General features: G+C 43.4%; 1 protein-coding gene across 4 annotated transcripts in view; it reads right to left on the bottom strand.

Annotated features, from left to right (window-relative positions):
- Window positions 1–27,423, bottom strand: part of ARVCF (ARVCF delta catenin family member) — a 356,383-nt gene that overhangs the window by 242,551 nt on the left and 86,409 nt on the right. For all 4 annotated transcript variants that reach the window (XM_063144150.1, XM_063144148.1, XM_063144149.1 and 1 more), the window contains exon 2: window positions 14,307–14,396. The gene's annotated coding sequence lies outside the window, so the exon portion shown is untranslated. The remainder of the gene's footprint in view (window positions 1–14,306; window positions 14,397–27,423) is intronic.

The raw sequence follows: 27,423 nt of genomic DNA, 5'->3' as shown, positions 1-27,423 counted from the left end.
CTTAGAAAGCTGCTTCCCCACACACACACTAGGTGTCCTCTTTTTTGGTTTCCCAAATATGGTCACCCTAGTCTTGGTGGCATCACCCTTTGCCTCAGAGAGTTTGCAGACACACACCTTCCTTATCCTGGCTCACCCTGATCCCTACTTTCTGGACAAGGGAGTAAAACTGCCCCTTAATTAGTTCCCTTCATCCTTATAACACTAAGGGCCTTGCAATACTTTGAATCCGGTTGGGAGGAGGGGCCAGCCTGCGCTAAAAGTAGTGTGGGCCGTTTCCCCTGTCTACACATAAGACACGACGGGCTGCAGGAAGGACCCGCCACGTCCGCCATTTTTTTTAAGTTTAAAAGGGCCATGTGCGCAGGAGCGCACCAACAATAAAGGTAGGGTTTTTTTGTTTTGTTTTTTTAAAAAAGGGTTCCCCGCTCCCCCTGCCCCTGATTTCCCCGCCCATGATCGCCAATCCCCCCACCCGCCTGCAATCTCCAATCCCCCCCTCCCACAATCGCCCATCCCACCATCCCCCCTGGCTCTGTTTTCCCACCATCCCCCCTTGGCTCCATTTCCCCCCATCTCCCCTCCCTGCCCCAATGGACACAGTGCTCCTGAGGAGCGCTGCACGCCATCCACCGCTTTTCCCGGCTACTCACAAGTAAATGCGGTAGCCGGGAAAAATGGCGGAACAGGCTACACGCCCGCAGCCTCGGGCTCAGCCCGAGACCATGGGAAATACTGGGCCACAAATGATGCTGGTTATCCCGGGCCAAGGGAGGGCATAATTTGGATGCACAGGGGCCGGGCCTCGCACCGGGCTACTCCGTCGTCTAGCAAGGCCCTAAGTGTGGCAAGCCACACATGTGCTCTGGCTATGGATGGATGAAACTGTCTCAATTTCAGTTTGTTCTGAGCTTTGAGAATTTTCCAATCTTAAGTCTGGTTTGTCCCAAACTTTGAGGTTTGTTTTTTTTTTTAAAGTATGAAAATGTGCATGCATTTTTCAGTACACGTCTCCTAATGCATGTATTACTGTCCACAATGTTTCCTAATATATATATTTTCTAATATATTGCTTTTGTTAACATGCATTCTAGTGCGCCTTTCCCCTAATATGCACATTTCTGTATGCTTTTTAAACACACACACACACACACACACACACACACACTGAGAATATCATTGCACAATTCAGAGAAATGCAAGTTTTGAAGGATAACTCCATTTTGGTTCAAAAGTGCAAAATTAGGTAAATTTGTGAACTGAATTAATTTCTCCCCCATCCCTGTCTCTAGCCCACTAAGACACCTCACAAGACATCTGGGATTGGATGAGATGCCATTCACACCCTGGTTGCCTTTGCAACCAAGCTGTCTACCTGGTCAGAACTCCCTAGATAGTTCCTTTCTCTAGGAATCTCCATAACAGCTCTTCTCTCAGCTGGCTCACCTCCTGCCTCTGCTCTACAGCATCCTATATCTGCAGGAAGACATGGGTGATCTAAGGAGATGGAACTCTGAAATTTAAACATGTCCTTGTTTTCCCACCCATAACCACATACTTTCCTCCCCACAAAGTATCAACTGTGCTGATCAGCTGCACAATTGGATCGGGTGAGCATTACAGCAGGCATCTGGTGCATGCACATCGGGATTTTACATCCACAATAGTGCCAGTTGCTTTCGGTGCAATTTCCATTTGCAGCGCTAATTGCAAACCATCTACTCCAGCACAAAGGCTGCAAAGAAAAATGATGAAGGTGACTTAACTTCCTTCCTGAACTGAACTGCTACAACCATCGGTTACAAAAAAAGTACATATTGTTAAACACATTGGTTACAACAAAAACAATATTGTTACAAACATTGGTTACAACAAAAATAATAAACAATGTAATAAAATACAAAATGATAACAACAATAAAAACATACAAATAGTAACAGTTCAGAATCAGTCAAACTTACTTAACGCTCCTCTAGCCGGTTGAATTAGGAGATGCACCTTCAACTGTGGAGCTGAGACTGACACAACATTTGTCGATTTCACTTATTGGTTTCTCATGAGGCAGAGAAGGGGGGGAAACTTAACAGTTTCCACACAATTCTTTGTAGTCTTGGTGCAGGTCCAGGGATTATCTGACCTAACCAAAACAGGTGTTCAGGGAATAATTGTGCATAAGATGCTGTGCATAATTTTCTCCTGCCTGCCACTGACCAACATGCGCAAGAATTTAGATACTGAGCTGCTCCCATATTTTTAAAAACCCGATCAACATGCAAAAGCATTTGTGTATCTATTCACCAATATATCTCACCCACTTGTGATGGAGATCAAGTCTATCCAATTTAAGCACAAGGAGGATATGAGATACTTGTTTGCATTAGCAGACCAACTATATCCGCATTAGAAATCAACACTGATGGATTACCACTATGTCACATGGCTCTATAAAACACGCACCAATGTCCATATTTCTACTTTAGAAAGGGCATCACCTTTCCCTGAGGTTAGCAGCTAGCACTCTGTAGAACAATTCCCGGTTTTAATCTCTGCTGGGCCATAGCCAGACCTAGTTTTTGCCAAATCAGGAGCATAGAAAAGACTGAGCATAGCAAACTAGAGGCAAATGTGTGACGGGCAGTAACACATTCCTCTTGCACAGATGCAGAGAGCGAGCTTCACCCGGAAGCTTGAATTAGGTTCCAGCCTCTAATTCTGCAAGAGACTGGTTACACTATCCTTTCCTTTTTTTCTATTTTAATCTAGACAAGGTGATGCTTCAAAGGTTATCTCTCCCTATGGCTCTGGGCTTAACATTACCGGTAACCTCAAATGAAAACAGTGATAAAGTGTTTATTTATTTATGTAGACTCTGCGATATTTTCTGCCACTTTACAACCATAATGGTTTTCAGGGTCATTCACAATAATATCAGCAGGGTGTCTGGAGGTTGGCCTCATTGGGATACTAATCAAGGCCCACTCCCTAGTAAGGGCTCCACTGCTCATCCATGGAACACTTTGCGCTGTTGTGGTTTGTTCACCTGCCCTGAGTAAGTCAGCAGAAACCTGACTAGACCCAGAGGGAAAAGCAAGCAAAAGGGCATCATAAACACTGGTGAAGAGAAGGGAGTGATGGAATGTCCTGATGGAGGAGGGGGGCATTGAAAGGATCATGCCCAAGCCCTCCAAACCCTACCCCAGGACCTGGAACTTGATAATCAGATTTACACATTGCCCTCACAAGGAGAGAGCTGGAATGCCCGGATACTGTCAATGGCATCAAAGAATAGTGCCAATGTGGCTCAATGGGCATAATCCAGTGGGGCACTTTCACCTCCACTAATTCTCTTACACCCCCGCCAATTCCATTTCACAAGAGCCCCCGCTGCTTGCGCAATGTTGGTTTAGTGCTTCGGGGCAACCCGAAATTAGCAGAAACGAGTGATTCTCCTTGTTTCAGAGCTTCCTCCAGGAAGTGGTTGTCATGCCCCCACTGGAGAAGTTCCTCAGAGGAAGAACTAGGAGCCCTAGATGCCCAAGGAACCCCAAACCAAGGGTTGCCACCAGACCCACAGGAGCCTGAGCCCTTGGGGGAGATGGTATGGTGGGACCCTATCTAGGAGGCAAAGGCTGAGCAACCCTGTGACCAAGGGGAGCATTGTCACTTCAAGCGACAGGTGAGTAGAGCTTTTCAGTGCTGGCCTCCTGAAAAGGTTTCCTTGGGGGAAAAGGTAGGGTGGAGACAGGAAAACAATGTCCAATAGTATCTTCCCCGCTGCCATTACCACCACCATCACTGTCTCCCAGATAAGCCATGGAGAACGTGGTGTCCACTCCCAATGCCTAGATTTGTCACCGGCAATATTCCCAAAGCTAATGCATCTCCAGCACATGTCAGCTTCGAGGGCTAATTCCAAACTGCATTAAAACTGCATTTAGCTACACTGGATTTCATTCTCCCCTCTGGCCCCTTTGGCCATACCCTGAAACAATTTTATAAACTTCACTATTACCTTTTTTTGTGTTTACAGCATCTTGTCAATTAGAGCCACCCCCACTCCAAAGAAGTTTGCTGAGCCATCCAAAAAGACTAACAAACGTTTGCTTGTCTTCATTTCGGAGCCATCAAGAGCTGTGTGGAATAAGTATGAACCCAACACAGCTCCCTGTCAATTCTCTCTCCACCAGCTCAGAGCTGTCAACGTGCCAATATCCTGTTCTTCATCGTCACTAGACCAGAGCTCTCAGAGTTAGGGTGGTGATGCTCTCATCTAAGCCAAATGTAATTATTATTTTTTACTCTGAAATAAGAGTCAAGACAATGCATCAAGCACTCTGCTAAAGATTAAATGCACCCTACATCTGCTGGAATGCCTTTGTTCCCTAATTTTGTAATTCTCATTTTCAAAAAAAGTAATTAAGCTTATTCAGTGGTGTTTGTTCATCGTCATTATTATTACTATTGTTCAATGGTCTGTTATTCCCTTGAAAACTGCACCATTTCTTCCTTTGTTGTATGGACACTTCCGCCTGCCAGCCCCTTTTCCTGAACAAATTGAAATTAATTCAGAAATGAATCGACATGCATGTGTCATTTGGGACTTCGGCACTTTAATCTCAGAGCATTATTTTTAGGATCAATAAAATCATGCTTTTATTAACATACCAATGTATATTAAACAATTAAGAAGATAAATTTGTGAATTACACTGAACTGTCAGTTTTTAAACAAAGAATGAGGGGGAAATGGACGTTAACACATGGCAAAGTTTTAACCACATTAGATTTTAAAGTAACATCTTAACACTGAAGGATTCTGCAGTCAAGACGTTACTTGAAGAACCAATTTGGTTAGAACTTTGCCAAAGGTTAAAGTCTCCCGTTTCACCAGGACCTACTGGGCCAAAGCAGTAGTGGGAGTGTTTTAAGGGTAACTGCTGACTTAATTTCAGAGGAGATCAGTTGTAAAGAGCTGGGGCAAACATCTCTGTAGAGGCGCTCCAAAAAGGCTTGGAACAGATTCAGGCCGTAGCTAGACCTAAGTTTTATCCCAGGATTGTCCTGGGGTCAAACCTGTTCATCTAAGTGCCACACAGGGCATCCAGCGCTCAGGCAGGGATGAACCCGGGATGATCCTGGGATAAACCTTAGGTCTAGCTACGGCCTCAGAGGCCAGATCTACACCAAGTAGGACATAGCACGATGAAAGCGGTATGAAAGCAGGATACAAGAAGCAGGAGCTACACAACTGCTTTATAATGGTATTGAAGTGCACTGACAACTATTGGGGTCCAGGACACATGCCATATTCCACTTTTGTAACACTTTCATGGTGCTGTATTCTGTTTGGTGTGGCTCCTGTCTCTTATATACTGCTTTCATAGTGCTGTATCCTGCTTGGTGTGGCTCCTGTCTCTTATATACTGCTTTCATAGTGCTGCTATATCCTGCTTGGTGTAGATCTGGACAGAGTCAGAAGAGGAAGAGAGAGGAAGGGGTGGTGTAGCTACCAAGGTTGCAGGAGTTAGGCCAGGGTAATAGAGGCAGACAGTAGTCTTTCCAGAGGCCTGCTAATCAAAGCCAGAGAGAGACCTCTCCTTCCATGGAAATGTAAAATCTTAAGTTGCCCGAGGAGTTGGGAGTGATGGACCAAGAATCAGATGTCAGGTTTGGAGGGAGGAGCAACTTCAGGAAGAGAGGTGTTCTATAAGGCTGGCCTCACAAAAGAGGTCTATAGGGGAAGATTCTCCCTGAAGGCAGGACTGGAATTGGTACTCAAGTTTCATACTGTTGGCTGGCACTAGTTTTTGTCATGACTTCCTACCTTAGTGTCTTCATCAAAGGCGGGATCTTGCTTTCTAATTAGTATTGTGTAAAGCTGAATAAAGAAGTTAGCTCTGTGTTGCTTTACAGGGATTACATCTGTAACCTGAAACAGGGCTGATCTGGATCTGGTTTATTAAGAGACTGTCTTCATTGTGAGACTGCAAAGGTGAGCAGAGGCCTGGCACCCTAAAGGCCCAGTTGCAAAGTCAGAAAACGATGGCAATGATTTTATTATTTGGACTGAATCCTGAGACATGGGGGGAAAACAATCCCAAAGCTAACACTGGATGAGCCTGGGCTGTAATTATGCCCTGAATGAAACCACAGGAGAGAGCACGTACCGCCAAGAATCTGTGTGGGCTCCGTAAGAGATGTGTCAAGCGACATATTCCAAAGACAAGGAGTTAATTGATGCTATAAATAGTATTGCACAGACACACCATGAACACAAAGCTACTGAATTCCCCCATCTAAAATGCAGTTTCTAACTGTGCCGTTAATCACTTAGGTGTATTTGAATCCAAGGGGAAGACCTGGCGTTGGAGGGATGAGGAAGAAGAAATGGAGGGATGTGCTATTTTATAAGTAGATTAGCCCAGTCAGATAATTTGATTGCAGGCTATTGGGATACTTCCCAGCTTTCATGTTTGGGAAAGTGTGGTGCAGCATATAGCTAATTAGGTCTAGAGATTTGAGTGGAGAAAAGCTTGTGCTTTTCATTTTCAGTTTTTAATCCACACTTGCAAGCACACAACCGTGTAGGTCCATTTCTGTAACCACCAAAAATATGTCTCTTTCTAGGGGCAATGTGCTCTCTCTCTCTCTCTTTCTGGATTTATGGGGATAACTTCCATTCCTTTGGGGAAGTCAAGCAAATAAATGCATCAAAGCCAAATAGATACACTCTGAATCAAACAATAAATATCTGCCATGCACTGTCGATGTTGGTTGGTTGTTCCCTCCAAGGCAGACAAATTCTTACTATTCAGGGAAAATAATAATAAAATGTCCCACAAAGTTCAAAGTGAGCTTTTTGCTCATGATTACTCACAGTGTCGAACAAATTTCCCCAACGTGAAGCTCTCCATTTACATCTGAAGTGACGTAGAAGGAAATGCACCCCTTGTGTTCTGACTGTGCACATGCATCATGTTCTAACTAGGAGTGTATGAGAATTTGGATTTTGCTCACAAAACATGTGAGCATATCCTGTTCGAAGCCCCAAATGCAAGCGTGAACAGAAGTCTGCCAAAAACACCTGCAAATTGCCGACATAGGCTTGCATTCATCTGACTTCCAGTTCAATTTGCGCAAATTTCCTAATTTAAGGGAGCCATCCTCAATTATCATAAGTCCCCAGAGGGTTACAATCATCCTTTGTAGGGTGAGTGGAGTGCTCTTCCCTTGCCCTGCATTTTCACTAGGCAGGCAATTTTGCCCATCTAGATGGGGCTGTGTGGAGCAGAAGGAAAGGCGGCTGAGTGGCTGGAAAATCCTTCATAAGGTGGACAACTGACCTCGTCTCTTCTCCTCACTGCCCACAGATTCACCCCCTTTCCCATCATCATCATCATCATCATCATCCACCCACTTTTTCCCTTTCTACGAGCTGCTGTCTGCAAAGGGGATTGGGAGGACCATGGAGCTCTGATTCTCAGCTACATGGTTGTAAAGCCATCAACAACTTCAGCACTGAGATTCCAAACAGTCCTATGGTCCCCCCAGACTCTGTCTAGGCCACATAGAATTGCTCCCGAAATATGTTAGAAACTAGATCATCATCTGGAGGGAGGAACACAGGAACCCCCTGTCCCCATATTACCTTTTAAAACATATTTTATTAAAGGTATTATATAGCTGGTGGGAAAGTGCAGGAAAAGGAAACTAAAGTGATTAAGGGGCTGGAGCATCTCCCCTATGGGGGAAGGTTACAACAGCTGGGATTGTTTAGCTTGGAAAAAAGGAGGCTAAGGGGGAGACATGATAGAGGTGTACAAAATGATCCATGGTATGGAGAATGTGGACAGGGAGACATTTTTCTCCCTCTCTCAAAATACTAGAACCCAATGGGGTCATCCCATGAAGCTGATTGGTGGGAGATTAAGGACAAATAAAAGGAAGGACTTCTTCATACAGCACAGACTTAAACTATGGAATTTGCTACCGCAAGTTGTAATGATGGCTTTAAAAAGGGGTTGGATAAATTCCTGGAGGAGAAGGCTATCAATGGCTAGTAGCCCTGATGGTTATTTGCTATTTCCAGTATCTGAGGCAGTAAGCCTGTGTGCATCAGTTGCTGGGGAACATGGGTGGGCGGGTGCTGTTGCACCGTGTCCTGCTTTGTTGGACCATGGTCGATAGCTGGTCAGCCACTGTGTGAACAGAGTGCTGGACTAGATGGGCCCTCAGTCTGATCCAGCCTGGCACTTACGTTCTTAACATATATGGGCAGCCGGTGGCCCACAAGCCACATGTTCTCTTGGTGGCCTTCAGGATAAAATGTTCCTTGTTTAGGATTCCACCCACTACCATCCCCCAGCACTCAAAATGCCAATTGGCATTCTGTGACCATGTCTTCCTCTGGCTGTTTTCAGGGAGCTCCCTGTGGGTTTATTTTTTTCTCTAAATGTTTTTGTTCTTTTGCAAGCCTTGCATTTCCCCAACTCTGCTGATACCTCCCTTCTTGTCCTTGGGTGGTGCAGTTTTGGCTGACGCAACAGCACCCACAGCCTGAACATCAGAAACATATGGAATGAACTTCCATATCGATGGAAATCTACCTGTTTTAGCTTCAGACTTGGAATATCGGTCTTCCGCACTTTGGAATAAAAGCAACTGCAGAGGAAATTCCTCCCTTGAATAACATGGTCATTTCTGGAGTTGCATTAAGCAACAGCAACAACAACAACAAGGCAAACTGTCTCAGAGCACTAATCATATCTATGAGAAGCAAATGTTCTGAGTCTCACTAGATGTTGGGAATAATCAGTCTTTTCATGCACAGACATTTGAAGGCATGAAAGACAGATAGATGTTAATGAGAGGCTCACAGAGCCCCGCCATCCAACATGATGGATTCTGGCATGGAAACATCTCAGTAACAGTGCCAAACACAACTGTCTTTGTTGCATTGTGCTGCAGAGCATCGCAGTCCGACTGAGAGTCGGTGGCAGTTCCGTGAACCCTGCCAATTTACTTCTCGGCTCTGGGGTGCGAGATGCCAGCCGGCCCTGGTAAGGCTCAGAACACGCTCTCCTGAAAAACACAGGGCCAACGTTCCGCTCCCTGCTAGAGCAGCGTGTGGGTTTAAGTGGGGCTGAGGCTCTGAGCTCAGAAAGGATAATTGCAACCAGACAACCAGACCAACTGAGACAAGAGGCTATGATGAATTTATTTCCAGGCTACGGAAATGCCCCCCCCCACACACACACCTGCTGTGGAACAAAATGTTGCAGGTGCTTGAGAGATATGCAAATAGCTTTGCAACCTACGCAGTGGAGCCTAAGAACACTACAGATGCTTGTTTAACCAGGAGCAGGTTTTATGTGACTTGCACATATAAGCCAGCTTTATTTCAGGCTCTGTGCAGCCATCATTCCAATTCCTGCACATCTGCATCTTAGGAGACTGCTCAATGCGAGAGGCATCTTGAGATGACAAGAAAGAGCCCCAGGCATTTTGGCTCTCTAGTCAAATGAGAAAAGCCTCAACTTCCTGCCCTGCCCATGGGCCTCAGCCTGCACTCCCATGCTCTCCTTGCCCAACCAACAGGCATCTCCTTGCCTCTTGCTTGCTGACTGCAGGAATGGCTCCAGAAGTTGGCAGGGCAGGGCATTTGCCATAGTCCCCAGGCAGCAGAGGGGCCCAGTGACCTATCATTTTCACTTTGCACAGAGTATCAAAGAAGATCAGATGCAGCCTAAGAGAATCCTCACTCTTGTGTCTCTCACCTCTTCCAGTTTTGAGGGGTGGGGAGCGCTGACCAAAATTGCCCTGCCCAGGGGACCCCTCAACTCTTGGAGCCAGCATTCCACATTTGAATATGCCTCTCATGGGGATCTCATTCCAAATATCAGAGATTCCCCAGCTAGCAGGAGACTACCATTTCCTAGATGCTGATGAATGGATCACACTTCTGGGCTATTAATGGGTAATCCACCTAACAAAGGAACGGTTGGTGAGCAAGCTAGTAACGCCATGTTCCCTGCAGATCTCACAGTGAGGCAAGCTGCCAAATACTGCACTAGCTGCAGCTCTTTAGCCGGCTTCAGAAGGTACGTCCATGCAGGGCTCATTGCTGATTACACAGCTATGAATCTCATATCCAGTCGTCCCAAGATGCAAGCTCGTAATGGAATGGAAATGAGGAAGGGAAAATGCCTGTAGGGATTCCTTCCCCGAAACCCCCCTTCCCCCCCCCCCACAAAATGAGTGCTCAACTTAGCAAGTAGGAACAGCCTCATGTTTGTCCTGTCACCCACTTTCGCCTTCCCAAAATGCTAGAGAAAAAGCAAACTCAGCTGGAATTTCTTCCACCAGATCTCTTGGCAGATAATGAAAATGAATGGACCGAAGATTCCCAGAATTTCGGAGTATGAATAGCCTCAGGCCACAGAGGCTGGTGGCTCTGGTGTCAATCATAGAATAGCAGAGCTGGAAGGGGCCTACAAGGCCATCGAGTCCAACCCCCTGCTCAATGCAGGAATCCACCCTAAAGCATCCCTGACAGATGGTTGTCCAGCTGCCTCTTGAAGGCCTCTAGTGTGGGAGAGACTGTGAATCCTCTTTGAGTTTCAGTTAGAACCAGTCAGAATTCCAAAGGAGCTATCCAGAGTGCTGAATCTATTTGGGGAGTTGGGTTCATAATCATGGATAGCTCTTTTAGAGTTCTGGTTGGTTCTGACTTTAACCCGGAATGGATCACAGTCTCATTGACATCAGAAGGCCTTCTGCCTTGTCAACCTGCCCAGATACTGAGGCCATTAGAGGGCATGCTTTTGGTGATTCCGCATGGAATTATGGCCCAAGTGGAATCCACTCAGAGAAGAGCCTTCAATGTGGTGGCTCCCTTTCTGTGGAGCCCCCTGCCTCTGGAGAGCCAATATTATGTTGTCTTCGGTGTGTCCTGAAAACATCTTTATTTCATGAAGCATTCCTTGACTGAGCAGCCAAACTTTCTATTGATATTCTGTTTGTTTGTTTGTTTTTAAAAAAAACACTTTTAATATGGTGTTTTATTCTTTTATCTTTTATTGTCCACCACTCCAGAATCTGTGGAATATGTGGAGCAGCATATAAATGCTGTAAATCAATAAATTCACCAATTAACAGAGGGAGTGTCCCTGATTTAGGGGAGCACTGGAAGTAAGAGATGGGCAAACTCTCTGAAGCTGGTCCTCAGATTAACTTGGAAACTACTCCTCCTCCCTATCACCTAGATGGTTTCAGATATTGTTTCTGAACTACCCCAAAGACTCCCCAAAAAAACCCACCCATCTTTCCAGCCTCTCTCTTCCATCCTTTTTTTTTACCATCGCCATATAATCTACTTGAGCTGTTTTCCTCCATTTGTTTAGATCTAGGGTGGGCAGAAGGAAAGACTCCTGTAGGAATGTACTCAGGGGGTGGGGAGGGTTACACCCCCTCTGGTCCTCAGCAGGGGGCGGCCTCACCCTCCAAATTTGCCCATGAATCATCACCCCCCACATACACACCTCTATGCAAGCTAACAGAGCAATGCCGCTTCCACATTTCAGGAGGGACAAAGCTGAAAATTCTTCTCCAATTTGGAAAAATTCAGGGGCTTATTCATTTTCTTTCTTATTTCTTTGTTATTTTTTTTTAATCCCCTCCAATAACAGATGTCCTCTGCTTTTGCTAAAAATAAAATCTTATCGACAAATGTATGCATATGACGAACAATGTAACAGAAGCAATAAACATTTTTTTTAAAAAAATGAACATGAACAAGTGTTGCCAGCATTTATTGTAGTCATATACAGATAAGTAGATGTTTAGGCTAATTAGATCTTATTGACTGCTCTGCTACTGAAGTACGTACATCACTCCCAAAAGAAGATATGTGCCTTTGGAGGCAAAAATTGGAATATTCATTTATTGATTCGAGTAAACAACACAAGCCAGGTTTTGAGGAAACAATCTTGCTTAATAACTCATCCTGCCACTTACTTTGGTGTATTCATTTTTCTGCTAGAGCTACCTGCCAAATCCTGGTGAACCAACCTGGGATTGTTTATCCGGTTTTAGGTTTTCCACTGCTTAGCTATTTCAATTCTAGCAGTCGTTGAGAAAAACATAATTAGCTCTTTGTGTCTGCCATACACCGTGGAAGCTTGGTTCAGAGAGTCCTAACAATTGTTAAGAAAGCAAAGAGGAATTCCATCCCTTTCAGATGAGCTTACAGAGCTCCAGAAGTTCTATTCCAAGCCTGGTTTGGGAAAAGTTTTCTGGCATTTCTAGTTGGAACACAAACCTGGCATATGGTAGGGACAGCACCTGCTTTTCAAGGAAAAAGAAAGCTGGCCTAGAAAGTCTGGTTTGACTAACCATCATTTTTCACACACAAACACCTACTCTGCTGTTCTTTGTTTGTTAGAAGCTGAAAGTTTTACAGTCAGATTTTTTTTAATCTAAATTCGTAAAACGTTTAATAATAAATCTTCCCCACTCTGAAACCCCAAATCAGATTGGCTTTTAGCTATAACAAACTCTCCTTTAAAAAGTTTACATAAACCATATAGTTAAGCACACAACAGGATCAAAGCACTTATGACTAAACCAACTCTGTCCCCATCACACTTTGCAGAATTTTTGGAAAACAAGAAATTACATTCATGTCCAGGAGCAGAACAAAGCAAGCTCCAACTGAATTGTGGCAGAATATCAGGAAATGTTTCCATTCTGAGACTGGAACTACCCAACAAAAAACGGAAATGAAAAGGTATAAAACAAAGTAAAAAAAGTAGTAAGGATAAGATGGATGTGGGGAATGCAAAAACCATGAAGGAATCTCAGGAGACAGGATTCCAAAGATGGATGAATCAAATTCAAAATAAACCTTTGTGTAGACGGTATAGCCTGCTAACTTTGGCACCAAACTGGAGACACTCAAAGACAACAGCAGAAAGGGTTTAGCTGCTGGAACACGGTGCAAAATTTGATTTGGATTGTTTAGAGAACCAAAGGAACAATTTCAGGGAATCAGAAACAAAAGACTGGAAGCTGTCAAGGTAAGACTAAATCCACCTACACAGAGAGACACAGAATATGGTGCACAGAATGAGGCCATTCTTTGGAGATAAGTGAGAACAAAGTAAGTTTCGTATTTGATACACAGCTGGGACTCTAAAACACCATGATTCAGCCCCAGAGAACCCAGATGAACTGGCATCTGAAGCAAATTACAACAGCAAGAGTAAAATCCAGGATCCTGCTTTAACGAGTTCATTGAGTGAAGGGATGTGGCTTTTCATGTAGACACAACTGTTTCAACTCTAACTACTTTAACTTTGATTGTTTCTAAGCTCAGACCCTGAGCTTTTAGGAATTGCTGTCATTGCCAGAGGCAGAGCGTCTCTGACCCGGAGGGCAACCCTGGCCTGGAAGGGTTGCCTGAGTGACAGCTTTCTTTCAAATGTTACTGGAATGGCCATGTTGTGGTGACACCTAGGCTATTCACATGAAGATATGAATTCAGCCATTGGTCTATATAGCCCAGTACTGTCCACTCCAGGGATGGGGAACCTTCAGCCTGCAGGACGTCCCAATCTGCCCCCACAACTTCCCTGCCTTATTTCTAATCACTGATGATGTGTCTCTGAACACCCACAAGAGTATTGTTTCACCCATAGTGGGCAACAGATCAATCCCACTAGGCCTTGGAATTAGAGGTCAAAAGTTCAATTTACAGGTGAGCTTGAGAGGCTGACACCTCACCTTTTAAAGGTGACAATCAGGCAGAATAAACAAAACTAACCAAGCGTACAAAAAATAATCAAGTATTGGCTACTTACAAATGTGAACATTGGTAATTAAAACAGGTGGAGACCATGAATGGCATGGAATAATGGATATATAGCTCAAAGAATACATTCGCGTATTGTAGTTCTCTCATTTCATCATCACCTAGGAACTGTAGCGTAAAACATCGGGTATCGTGGGAAAAGCTGAGGTTCTCACACTCCTCAAAGTATTAAGTCTCTGCTCTTGCATCTCAATCCATCCCCCGTCTTCACACCCCACCTAAATTCAGAATGTGGAATCAGCAACGGTAATGTACACCAGAGTGGCTTGTTAGTCATAAAGTGGGTATCAAATTAATTTCAACCAAAAAAGGGGGGATTTAATCTGAGCACCAGAAGCAGCAAGGACTCCCACAAATTAGAAATGCTTTATGTAACATCAAAGCTGCAAAACACACAAGAGGAACAGAATATGTGATGAAGTACAGGCATGTGGTACCTTTCTGTGGAGGTCTCTCCTTGTAGTTGCTTTAAAGCGAAATCCACCTCCTTGGTATTAGAGCCCAGGGAATTCCCAGCTTGATTAAAACTGTCAGGGGAAAGAAAGACACATTCGATCATGTGACAAACACAAAGGGCATAAATACGTTTACAAAAACAGGTGAAATGTTCATAATAAAACCTTTACTGCTTTTAGCACAACTTTTGCAACCCAAACACACTGCTTTATCAGATCATATCAAATGCAGAAACATAAAAAGGCCATCTCTCTCATCTTTCGTGCTCTGAATTGCTGGAGGTGTAACACAACTAATGCTTCTTTTAAATGTATGTTTTGGCAATGCCCAGTACTTGCCTCTTTTGGGAGGAGGTTATTATACAGATAAATCTTGTATTGGAAAACTTGTTAATATTTGCTGATGTACAGGTCCTGTTAAATTATCTTCCTGCTTCCTGGAAGTTAATGCACAATCAACCCAAATGAATTCTCTGTGCCCTTTTGACAGCTAAAATACTGATATTACAATATGGGAAAGATAAACGTTCACCTCCTATAATGCAATAGACTGAGGGCCTAACAATACTATTGACATTTGAATGGGTGGTATATAGATGCCACTTGCAAATGGTCATTTATATGGATATTAGGTCTGCTCTTGTTGAAGTTTATGTATAATTCTTCGAAAGCCATATTTTCATATATATGTATACACACACACAAACAAACACTTCACATGCATGCATTAAAGTTGTTATATTCACATTAAGATACTTTTTGTTGTTGTTGTTGAAATTTCACAATAAAAATTAATTTTAAAAAATAGCCAAGATCAAAGTGAGAGCAATGGTCAAGAATTTGCTGCCCTACCCACCCAACACAACATTAAAAATAATTCCAATTCTCATAAAAAATAGTACAATACAAGGAACGGTACAATGGAGAAGTATGATTAATTGAATTACAACCCAGGGAAAGCCTTGGTGAACAAGTGAAGTTTAAGAAGGCATTTGAAAGATGCTACATTTTCTTCCTGCCAAACTGCACGGGGGAGGGTTTCCCCAAAAGTGGGTGCTGCTACCAAGAAGCCCCCACCCCCATTGAGATATTGCGTGGCAACATTCTGTTAATTTCAGAATGACCAGAAAGGGCTCCTCTGTGATCTTAAAAGTCAGTTCCATATATATGGGAAGGCAGTCTGCCTTTTTTGGCTTGTTCAAATAGGAAAAGTGTGCTTTCTGTGCATTTTTTTAAAAAAAGATGTGACCTTCCCTCCTCCATAGACTAAAGCATCAAAATGAGTATTTATTTATTTATTTTTAAATGTGCATTTCACATTGATTCAGCAGCTTCTGGATCTGTGTACTGCTCCCCCATGTGGTGAACCATTGAACTTCAAGCTTCTCGGTGAAGTACTTTCCAGCTGTGGACTGACTTCACCCACCCAGGTTCGTCATTGGACCCTCCCGGACAGGAAGGAGTATGAAAGGCTTCCTGCTCCAGCTGTCTGGCAGGTTCCAACATTCTTTGGTTGTCCTTCAGTCCTGGCTGGCTCCTTGATCTGGCCTCCTGCTTTGTCCTTAGGACTAAAGGACAATCCAGGATGGACTACTGGCTTCTTCCATGGCTTGCAGTTCCTGGTTCACCTGAGACTGCTGCCCATGGCCCAGCTTGAGCAGCAATGTCAAAAGAGTGGGGTTTATTTACCATTTCCTGTTCTTCTCCCCAAAATAAACCATTATCCCTGGTTCTTAAATGTTTCCCCATCTAACCCCAGAAGTCATTTTCCTTACCTAAAGGGAAAAAAAAACTTTTTCTTTTCTTTTCTTTTTGTGTGTGTGCAAATGAGACTATCATGTTAGAAAAACTCACTCAAATCTATCCACATTGCCATATTTGTACTGCTGACTGTGGTTGCAGAGTCTGGAATAGTTCCTTAATGAAGAACCGTAGACCCCAGGACACCCCTGGGCAAATGACTAATATAGCTGTAATAAGATCTGTGCTAGGCAAAGCCAAGTATAACTTTCCCCCTGGACTACTCAAGCTTCCCGTCACATCACCAGGGGACGCAGCAGACAGAAGAAGTGGAGAAGAGGTTTCCCGTAATTTAAGGAGAAGGCATAATTGACACATATTGCCAACAAAAGGTCTAAATGATCTTGATCTCCTAGCTGAGGAACACGTTCAGCAATCAAAACTGTCTCCTCTACTAGCAACATTGCTGAAACATCTCTGAATAATTCCCTCTCACAGCAAAGAGTAGAGTTCTCTAATGTTGGAATCAGTTAGAAGAGAAATCTTATTAGCTTTCAGATTCACTTAACATTTCTTTTGATTTTCTTCATAGCCCTTGTCCTAAGAGTCTATGCTTGTTCAGTTCATCCTAAAATCATGGGACAAACACCCCATTTCCTAAGGAATTCAGCATCTGTAACATGAGGACGTAGTTCCAATCCCTTTCCAATTTAAAACCACGATCTTTGTGGTTATGCCCAGCAGAGCATTTGATGAGGTTACATCAATGACATAATTTGCACAACAACACAAACCATGGTTAACAAACATACATGCTTGTTTGTGAGCATGCAGGACTGAACAAGCATGCTGGCTTCTTACCCATTCACCCACTTCTGCTTTTTAAAACAACCCAGGAATGTTTGTTTCTGGGTGGTGGTTGTGATGTCTAAACCCAGAGATTTAACCCATGGTTTGTTAAGCTATAACAACAACCCAGGAATGGAGCATTTCTAGGTTGCTTTGGATAGTAGAAGTGACAAACAAGTGGGAGGCAGTGTGTTCACTCTCTTCCATCCAGATCTAATTATAAGTTAAACAACAGATACTTAGGAATTACAGCCAAACAGGTCATTAGGTTCAGATAAAGGACTCCAACGAACTGTAGCTGCTGCTGATGCCATTACATAGGGTGATCATATGGAAAGGAGGACAGGGCTCCTGTACCTTTAACATTTGCAAGGAAAAGAGAATTTCAGCAGGTGACATTTGTATGCATGCAGCACCTGGTGAAATTCCCTCTTCATCTCGACCACATACAAAAGAAGGCAGGGCTCCTGCAGCTTTAACTGTTTTGATGAAGAGGAAATTTCATCAGGTGCTGCATGCATAACAATGATACCTGCTAAAATTCCCTTTTCTATGCAACTGTTAAAGATACAGGAGCCCTGTCCTCCTTTCCATATGGTCACCCTACCATTACAGTTCAAGGCAACACATTGAAATGACAGAAGGAATAGAGTTGAGCCAATATGATCCCCCTTCAACCTACAATGGCATTACCCAACAGCGTACCCTTAAACCACAACTTGAGTAGACCAGCATTTTCCACTCTCATAACCACTCCAGTTCAAATGACCAAACTGGTATACCAACAAAATTACATAAATTCTGTAATTGGCGATAGACTGTGAGCCAAACAGGTCTGGGTAGCACTGTATTTATAGAGAGCATAAACCTCTTGTAAATAGTACACATGCCAAAGTAGCCACACAGTCATTGGCATAGCTGAGTCTGTGTTCACTCTACCTACATCTTTCAATGCCAAATCAGACGTGCCGCTGAAAATCTGTTTTCGAATCTCCAGACGTTAATTAAATTAGAATTACTTTAAGAATGTATACACGACTCCCATATATATATATAGATATAGATATTCAGGGCAGCTTACAAGTAAAACAATATCATACAAAATGAAATAGAATGCATTGCAAAAACTTTTAAAGATAGGCAGACAGAAGTTGCATCAAGCATCAAACTGTGAGTTAAAAGGCCTGGGAAAGTAAAAAGAAAAGAAAAAGAAAGAAAAGGACTTTGTTTGACATTGTAAATACATCAAGGTCAGTGACAGGTGAGCCTCTTTGGAGAGAGCGTCCCACAAATTTTAGAATAGTGGGCCAGACCTGAGTTCTACACTCCTGTTTTAGAACTTAAAAGTAGCCCCTGGGATGTGTATAGGTTAGGGTGACCATATGAAAAGGAGAACAGGGCTCCTGTATCTTTAACAGTTGTATTGAAAACGGAATTTCAGCAGGTGTCATTTATATAGAGAGAGAACCTGGTGAAATTTCCTCTTCATCACAACAGTTAAAGCTGCAGGCACCCTGCCGTCTTTTAAATCTGGTCACTCTAGTATAGCTCCTGAAGCTTTAACTGTGGTGATTAAGAGGGAACTCTACCAGGTTCTCCATATATACAAATGACACCTGCTAAAATTCCCCTTTCTATGCAACTCTTAAAAATACAGGAGCCCTGTCCTCCTTTTCATATGGCCACCCTATTATATGTACTGAATTACACCCTTTCCCCTATCGCATTTCCCTAACTGATATCCCCTTCCAGAAGTTTCTCTTAGCCCTACATGGGGAGAGACAGTTTTGTGGCTGTCCTGTTTTAATATACAGGGCTATCAGCATCTTTCAGCTGGAATGGAAACAATATGAAAATGACACAAGCAGGTGAGTTAAACACCTGCCTCCACCCCAGTCCCAGCATTACTGGATGATCCAGTTCAGGAACTCCACCTGATGATGGCTTTCCAAACTTACATCAATTTGCTCATGCAAATTTGTCATTTCCCACTGAGAATCACGTTCAAAAGGAGTGTCAGACCATCTCTTCATTCATAATCACATTTCTGTGGGTGAGAAGGAAACCAATGTGCCAGTGTGGAGGAGGGGAGGGAGGAAGAGGAGGAGGAGGAGAATAAGAGACAGTGTAGAGAGTTTGCCAGCCTCATGCTTATGGTGCTCTCTCTTTTCTCTATTCTTGGCTGCTGTCCATTTTGACGACATGTTCCATCCAGGAGGAGAAGTGGAAAAAAGAGGCATAGTGCCCAACATTTAATAAAACGCAAGCTGTACTTCATTATGAAACATGGTTCCCTTTCTAATGATATACTTTTATCATGGATTTTAATCAAATATCTTACAGCTTGCGGATGAGAAAGGTGGAAGGGGGGGGAACCTGTAATGGCTTTTCTAATTGCTTGTTCTCTGTCACTTGTAACTAATTACCCCAGTCACACTGTTGTGGGCTCTCTGGATTGTGTTTTAACGCTCATTCAGCTGAAGAACACCTCTGGTATTAAAGGAAGAAAAGGAGAGGCACAATTAAGCCATCCTTGTGACAACCGCCTCTAGAAACCAATGTGAATAAATATTTTCAGACAATGGAATTCGGCTGGATCAAAATTCCTCAACTAGCACAAGGAAAAGCAGCATCTGAATTACACAGGACCTGATGTCTACCACGCAGTTCATTGCTTAGCTGTAGAACTTTGCTAAGGGAGCAGAGACAGTGCTTTCTCAGTAGTGGCCTCTAATAGTGGAATTTTCTCCCAAGGAAGACCCAACAGGCACCATTGGTGTTATCCTTGCTGTTACCAGGCAAAGACATTTTTTTATTCTCCCAAGTTTTTCATCCACACCCTGCTCAATTCCCCCATCTTGGTCACAAGAGACAGAGTCTTATCTAAAAAAGATCTGGGCTTTTAAGTAGGCTAGCTTGTATTTCAAAGACCTCCATTATGAATTTGCCTCTAATAATTTGCTTGTTCATGCACTGGTTATTTCTCGGTTGGTCTACTGCAACCTTCTTCTCTCTGGCCTTCCTTCTTCTCACATCAGTCCGTTGGTTTCTGTCCACCACTCTGCCGCTAAGATCATCTTCTTGGCTCGCTGCTCTGACCATGTTACTCCGCTTCTGAAATCTCTTCATTGGCTTCCAATTCACTTCAGAATCCAATATAAACTTCTCCTGTTGACCTTCAAAGCTTTTCACGGTCTAGCTCCTTCCTATCTCTCCTCTCTCATCTCACACTATTGCCCCGCTCGTGCTGTTCGCTCCTCTGATGCCATGCTTCTCGCCTGCCCAAGGATCTCTACTTCCCTTGCTCGGCTTCGTCCATTTTCTTCTGCTGCCCCTTACGCCTGGAACACTCTTCCAGAACATCTGAGATCCGCAAGTTCAATCGCAGCTTTTAAAGCTCAGCTAAAAACTTTTCTTTTTCCTAAAGCTTTTAAAACTTGATGCTGTTTGGACTTTATACTGTTATACTGTTAGTTTTACCCTACCCTGTGCCTGTTTACCCTACCCAGTGCCTGTTTGCATTCTCTTCCCCTCCTTATCGCTCTACTATGATTTTAATAGAATGTAAGCCTATGCGGCAGGGTCTTGCTATTTACTGTTTTACGCTGTACAGCACCATGTACATTGATGGTGCTATATAAAATAATAATAATAATAATAATAATAATAATAATAATAATAATAATAATAATAATAATACCATCAGACTTGTTCAAAAGTCACCAGACATCACTGTCCTTAATGGGATCCATTCTCAGAGCCTTAGTGCCACTGTACCATCAAGGTACAACAGCTTCCTCTGCCCATTACTATTAAGAAGGGCATTACTGCTCAAGATTCCAAATTTATTCCTAATTAACCACTTTAAAACTTTAATTGCTATTTTCAAAACTGAAACCCCTTTGTAAATGTATACTTGCAATGGATAATGCATAGTTTACATGCTATGATGAAAAAGTCTGCCACAAATTAACACTGATTTATTATTATTATTATTATTATTATTATTATTATTATTATTATTTCATTAAAAGGATGCACCAATGATTAGATACGGTAAGTGCTAATGCCTAGAAAATTACCGGAAAGTTAAATAGTGTGGTTCATTCATTGGTTAAAGGAATTTGCTAGATAGACAGGTACTCCTTTAGAAACAGATGCAAAGGATGGCAGTGTCCATTTGCCCATAAATTATATCTAGATATTGCAAAAGAAGAACACTAAAAAGGACATCGGTGCACACACATGCCATTAAGAAGAACTGTGGCTTTTAAAAATGCCACGGCGTTAAAATGCGCCGAGAACTATAAAATGTCATCCAAGTCATTACAGGATGGCAACAATGTAAAATCATTTATTAAGGACAGGCTGTAAATTAACACTGGGAAATTAAGCCTATCTAATTTTTGCTGCAGCAGATCAAGGCGTAGTAAAAGCAAAATGACTTCTGCACAAGCCCTGCTGAATTCAATGTATGGCATTATGCAACTTAGATGCATTTCAATAGGGCTTGCACAAGCGACGCTCCTGGAGGACTGTGCCCAAAACAAGGTGAGAGAACAAAATAGGTAAATTTAGTAAGAATGAAAGAGCAGTCGCGCTGCATCAAAGCGGAGTTTTATCCATTATAGCACCTGATTCCCATACTGGCCAACCAGATGCCTTTGAAAAGCACAATGCATGCAAGCAATATCCTCCCCCTGTACGGTGGCCATCTCTCTTACTTTACAAAGGATGGTCCTCTATTTAAAGGGATGCCCCAGTTTTGTCATAAATGTAAAATTCAATAAAAAAAATTAAAAAGAAAATAAATAACCCTAAGAAGAGAACGTGATGAGAGCAGCATGGTGTAGTGATTAGAGTCCCAGACTAGGACTGGGGAGTCCCAGGTTCAAATCCTCACTCAGCCATGTGATCTTGGGCCTGACATTCTCTCTCTCAACAAAGCCTACCTCACAGGGTTGTTGTAAGAATAAACTGGGGTGGGGGAGAGATAGGGAAAGGCTATAAATTACAGAGGAGGGCCAGGTTCTCTTCTCGATCATCCCAGAGTGCAGGACATGGAATAACGGGCTGAAGTTACAGGAAGTCAGATTCCGGCTGGACATCAGGAAAAACTTCCTGACTGTTAGAGCAGTACGACAATGAAACCAGTTACCTAGGGAGGTTGTGGGCTCTCCCACACTAGAGGCATTCAATAGGCAGGTGGACAGCCATCTGTCAAGTATGTGTTAAGGTGGATTCCTGCATTGAGCAGGGGGTTGGACTCGATGGCCTTATAGGCCCCTTCCAACTCCACAGTTCTATGATTCTATGAACTATGTACACCAGCTTGAGGTCCTTGGAGGGATAGTATCAGTGTGGTGTAGTGGCTAGAGTGTTAGACTGGGAGTTGGGGGATCTGGGTTCTAGTCCCCACTTGGCCATGGAAGCTCACTGGGTGACTCTGGGCCAGTCACAGACTCTCAGCCCAACCTACCCCACAGGGTTGTTGTTGTGAGGATAGAGAAGAGGAGGAGAACATACGCTGCCTTGGGTTCCTTGGAGGAAAAAAGAAGGGATATAAATGCAATCAATCAATCAATCAATCAAAACGTAACGGAGAAGCATCCTTTGGCTATATAAGAACAGTGTTAATCTGTAGCCTCTCAAAGCAAAGCATCAAAAATGGAATGTTTCAGTTAGCACTTCCCTGCTCTTGAAAATATAAAAGGTTACATTTATAAAATTACATCAAGCTATAGCACAGCAGACATGAGGCACCTGTTTTGAGTTTATCTCAACAGAAAATAAAAATTTCAATTAAGTCAGGATACTGAAGAAGCCACCAGCAGTTTCTCCTGGTTACTGAATTCGCATTTATAAAAAGCCAAGACTGATACTCGCCCAGACTTAAAGAATTTCTTCCAAGAAACGATGGGAAAGTCATGCCATCACGACGGATAATTCCTGGAAACTCGCATCAAATGGCAGCAAAACCAAAATTTGTTTTCCAATGAACCTTACAGATTAACAGCTGTATACAACCGGGAGATTTGCAAGACCCAGTGAGCAGCCATGAATTATACATTTCCAACTGTTTAAAGCTAATGTACCATAATCCTTCTTTGAAGATTCTGCGGAAACGCTGAGATCATTACCTTTTGTAAGGTTTCTGATTGCAAATAAAAGATATTTAGAAAGTGAAAAACAAAGTAAGTGTTCCCTGCATCATGCTTATGGAATGGAATGACATGCTAATAAGTAAGTAGAAATAATTACATACAAAACCAAAATTCTTATGCGCCCACAACAGAGGTTCCCCTTGGAATTCATTTGGCAATGAAGCCACCGCAGAACTCCATAATTTAATTTTTTTTTTACAACCTAATACACATGAGGGTTCATCAGACCCAATTAAATTAAGATGCAATGCGCAATCACCTTTTATGCAAATTTTAAAGGGGTTTATTGCATTATATGCTAATACTGAGTCTCATATCCTTTAGGTGATGAATGATCTGGTTGTGCTGTCCAGTCCATTAAATATGCTCCAAGCCAAGATCTTAATTCTTCTTTCGGCAGCAATCAGAAGACATGGGATACTTCATTTTCTGGAGGCATGATCCCCCCACCCCACCCCAGTGATTAACATCAGACAAACATTTATGTCATTCATTTAAAATATTGTTATCCTGCGGCTTCGTAAACAAAGCTCACAGAGCAGCTTACCTGCAATCAGTCAACAAAACAGTTCCTGCCCAAAGGCCAAACATTTAAAAAGACACCACATACAAAGAAAGAGGGATGCAGAGGGAAGAGGAAAAAAATTAAGTAAACTTTCAGCAGGACTGGTGGAATGACTCCATTTCTAATGTCAGCCCTCTCTGCATAGCATGCTGGACTGGCTCCTGCTGCTGACGGTTCAAAGTTAAATTTAAGAGATTCATTTTCATATAATGGTGGGACTCAGCGCTCAGAAAAGCCTTCAAATGGGGAAAGCCTTTTCGGTCATGATAATAAGCATTCTGCTAGTCCACATTACAGACTCCTGTGGCGCAGAGCGGTAAAGCAGCAGTTTCTGCAGCTGAAACACGGCCTGAGTTCGATCCCAGCGGAAGCTGGTTTCAGGCAGCCGGCTTGGGTCGACTCAGCCTTCCATCCTCCCGAGGTCGGTAAAATGAGTACTCAGTTAGCTGGGGGAAAGGCAATCATGGCCAGGGAAGGCAATGGCAAACCACCCCGCTATAAGGCCTGCCAAGAAAACGTCAGCAAAAGCTGGCATCCCTCCAAGAGTCAGTAATGACTCAGTGCTTGCACGAGAGGTTCCTTTCCTTTCCCTCCTTAGTCCACATTATATTCCTCATCGCTTCTCAGCTCTTCAGGAAATAACGCTTGATCCCATATTACAACTTTCCCCAATGCAGTGTCCTCCAGTTGTGTTGGACTGCAATTCCCATTATTCCCAGCCAGTATGGCCATTTCACACAAGGGGAAAGGGATGGGGAGGGAAGAGGAAAAATATGAAGTAGACTTTCAGCCACCGCCATTGGGCATGCTGACTAAGAATGATAGGAGTTGCAGCCCATCACAGCAGGGGGAGACCAGGTTGGGAGAAGGCTGCCATATTAGATAGGAAAATGTCTTATGCCAGGTTAGAGAATTGGCCCATCTACTGTTCCCCAGGGTGTCAAGTAGAGAATGGTCTTTCACATCATTTGCTACCTGAGATTATTTTAACTGGAACTCCAAGCCTGAGCCCTCCACCAATCAAGGCAATATGTTCTACTACAAACTACGTTCCCACCATAACTTCACTCTCATTGAACTGCTGCCCTGACACAGGTCACAGACCATCCTTCCTTGCAAGCTAAGCTGCACCAAACTAGTTTCAGTGCAATGTCTCACCCAAGCCACTCAGATCCCACAAGGGATGTCCATCGTTTGAAAATACAGCCCTTTGGGGGTCTAATAGATTCCCACTGCCCCCCCCATCCACCCAGCAGTTGCAATTTGCATAATTTGCACAAATTTGGGGCATAATTTGCACAAATTGAAGCTGAAATCTGTGCAAATTGAAGCTGAAATCTGCGCAAATTACAACCAAAATTTGCACAAATTACAACGGTGGCTTCAATTTCAGCAAATTTCTATTTACAAAAAATAAAAATCCCAGGAAATCTGCAAGCTTGCATAGCTCTATGAAGATTGGGTTGGGCCAGTTTACCAGGAAGCAAGCCAAAGTTGGTCGGGAGGCAAGCTCATGAAAGCTGGGTGAACTGCACCCCCAGACAGATTCTTCCACCGTTCCAAGATCCCCACCAGCAATGCAGATTTCCCCTGCAGTGCTGAAGAGGCTGGACCAGGCTGCCTCCTAGCAAGTGTCGGAAAGATATCTTGAAAAAAGAGTCCTTGCTGCAATGCGCTCCAAGAAATTCGATTTGTTTTTCATTCACAGGCACCAAGAGGAGAATACAGAAAGGTCTGCATCTCAGATACCTCTATAGCCTTGAGCAACGTTCCATGTTCTGGAAGTCAGAAGGTCACATCTTATGACCATGGACAGCCAGGCCTTAAATAACTTCCCTTTCAACAGAGGCCAGCATGCTTTCGTCTAAGGAACTGTGCAGTGCTGTTAGTGACCCCCCATTATGAATTGGGTTTTTTCCAATGCTTTTGTTGTTGTGAAAAGGGCGTTTGCAAGGGATCCAACTTTTGCCCTGTGCTACAAGCATGCAGGCTCTCTTCAAAGCAATCTGCAATATTTTCCCCCCAGAAGTTAAACACCAACAAACAAAAAAACCTCCAAGAAGCAAATCAATGCCAACACTTTGTAGATTTACAAAGAAACCCGCTATTCCCAAATCATTCTTGATTGTATTCCCACAAACACACAGATTAGCTACTATAAAAACACACAAACAATACTGGAACAATTTGGTTATAATTGCAATAACCAGAAGCACTCAGCAGCTGACGCTGTCAAACGATTCTGTGCTTTGCGGACTTTCAGCTCGAATTTTAATTACACAGTACAATGGTAAGCTGCCAGTGGCCACTATCCATCGGCTGAGCAATTACACTGGCAAGGGCTCAACTCCAAAAGCAGAGCAAAAACAAGAAAGAGGCAAAAAATGTAGCGACTACTTATTGAGCTGAATGCTTCGCTTCTTCCCTAACATATGTACATTGGGGATGGGGGGATCCTTTTCATGGGTGAAAGAAAGTAGACTGCCCCCAAAGGACACAGAGGAAGCCCAGAACAAGCAGGCAATTAAAAGCATTTCATCAAAAGAACTGTCTGGAGGGAGACACAGAATCAAGAGTGGCAACCTTCCTCAACCATCCAGCAGAGTATCAGCCCCGAAGAACACTTCCAGATCCTCTGGAAACGGAGGCTGTTCAACCCTCCAGAGTACATAACTGGCTACCTACAATCTGTGCCACAGACCGGACTGGGTACATAAGACCTCGGCAGTTGCTGGGCAAGAATAATCTATATCTATATATTGGGCCCGTTCAGAAGACACCTTAAACCATGGCTTTAACCATGGTGATTCAGCCAGAAAGCCAGGCTGTGTTCAGAAGACACCTTAAACCATGGCTTTAACCATGGTGAATAAAGCAAAAAGTCTTATTCACTGTGGTTAAAGCCATGGTTTAAGGTGTCTTCTGAATGGGCCCAACAAGATCTCTACCTTTCTCGCAGTAGGTCCCCCAGTCCCAGTCAGCATGCTGATTTATTTACTTACGAAGGGCACAATCCTAGGGGGATGGCCTTAAGCTTCCAAACTCAGAGTCTTACAGACATCCAATGCAGAGTGGGAAGAACAGTGGAGGTGATTTCCCCCTCCATGCTCTTCACACTCTGCATTTTAGGAAAAGGGCCTTTTTCACCCATCTAGCTGGGGTTATGCAGAGCAGGAGGGAAGGAGGCCTGGTAATACAGGGCACGCCAGCCTCCCTAGGCCCCTCCCCTCCCTCCCCTCCAGCATGCCTCCTCTCCAAGGCCACCTTTGCAACCTCAGAGAGGCCGCCAGCACAGAGAGGCAGCTGGTACCAGCTACGAGAGGGAAGACGAGAGGTGGAGAGCTCGGATTCCTGGCTCCGAGGTTGGAGCGCTGTCTCCGAGCTCAGATCCAGGAATCCGAACTGTCTCATGGCCCTCCAAACTCTGTCTAGGAGCCATAGTATTGCTCCCTAAATCTTTTATAACCCACCTTTCTGGACCAGTATCACCCTCCAAAAGCAGTGCATAAAATTTCATTAAAAATTATATAGATATAGGCTCTAAACTTGTTGGCATGCACCACCTGAGTTTGCAATTAAAAGGAGTGATTTCCTACACCACCACAATTCCAAGCACGGAGCTAGAGAAAGGGGACAACAGGCAGCGTGTTTACTCAATGTTAGAAACACCTCTGAAAATGTTTTTCATAGTCAGCTCTTCCTTCCTGAATAATCTCAGTTCGAGGGAGGAACATTTATCTATATCGATCTGAAAGTGAAAGGTGAAGTTCAAATACAAAGG

Source organism: Elgaria multicarinata, chromosome 18 (genome assembly GCF_023053635.1).
Source record: "Elgaria multicarinata webbii isolate HBS135686 ecotype San Diego chromosome 18, rElgMul1.1.pri, whole genome shotgun sequence".
In the NCBI taxonomy this organism is placed as follows: domain Eukaryota; kingdom Metazoa; phylum Chordata; class Lepidosauria; order Squamata; family Anguidae; genus Elgaria; species Elgaria multicarinata.
This window is presented reverse-complemented; position numbering and strand designations above follow the sequence as displayed.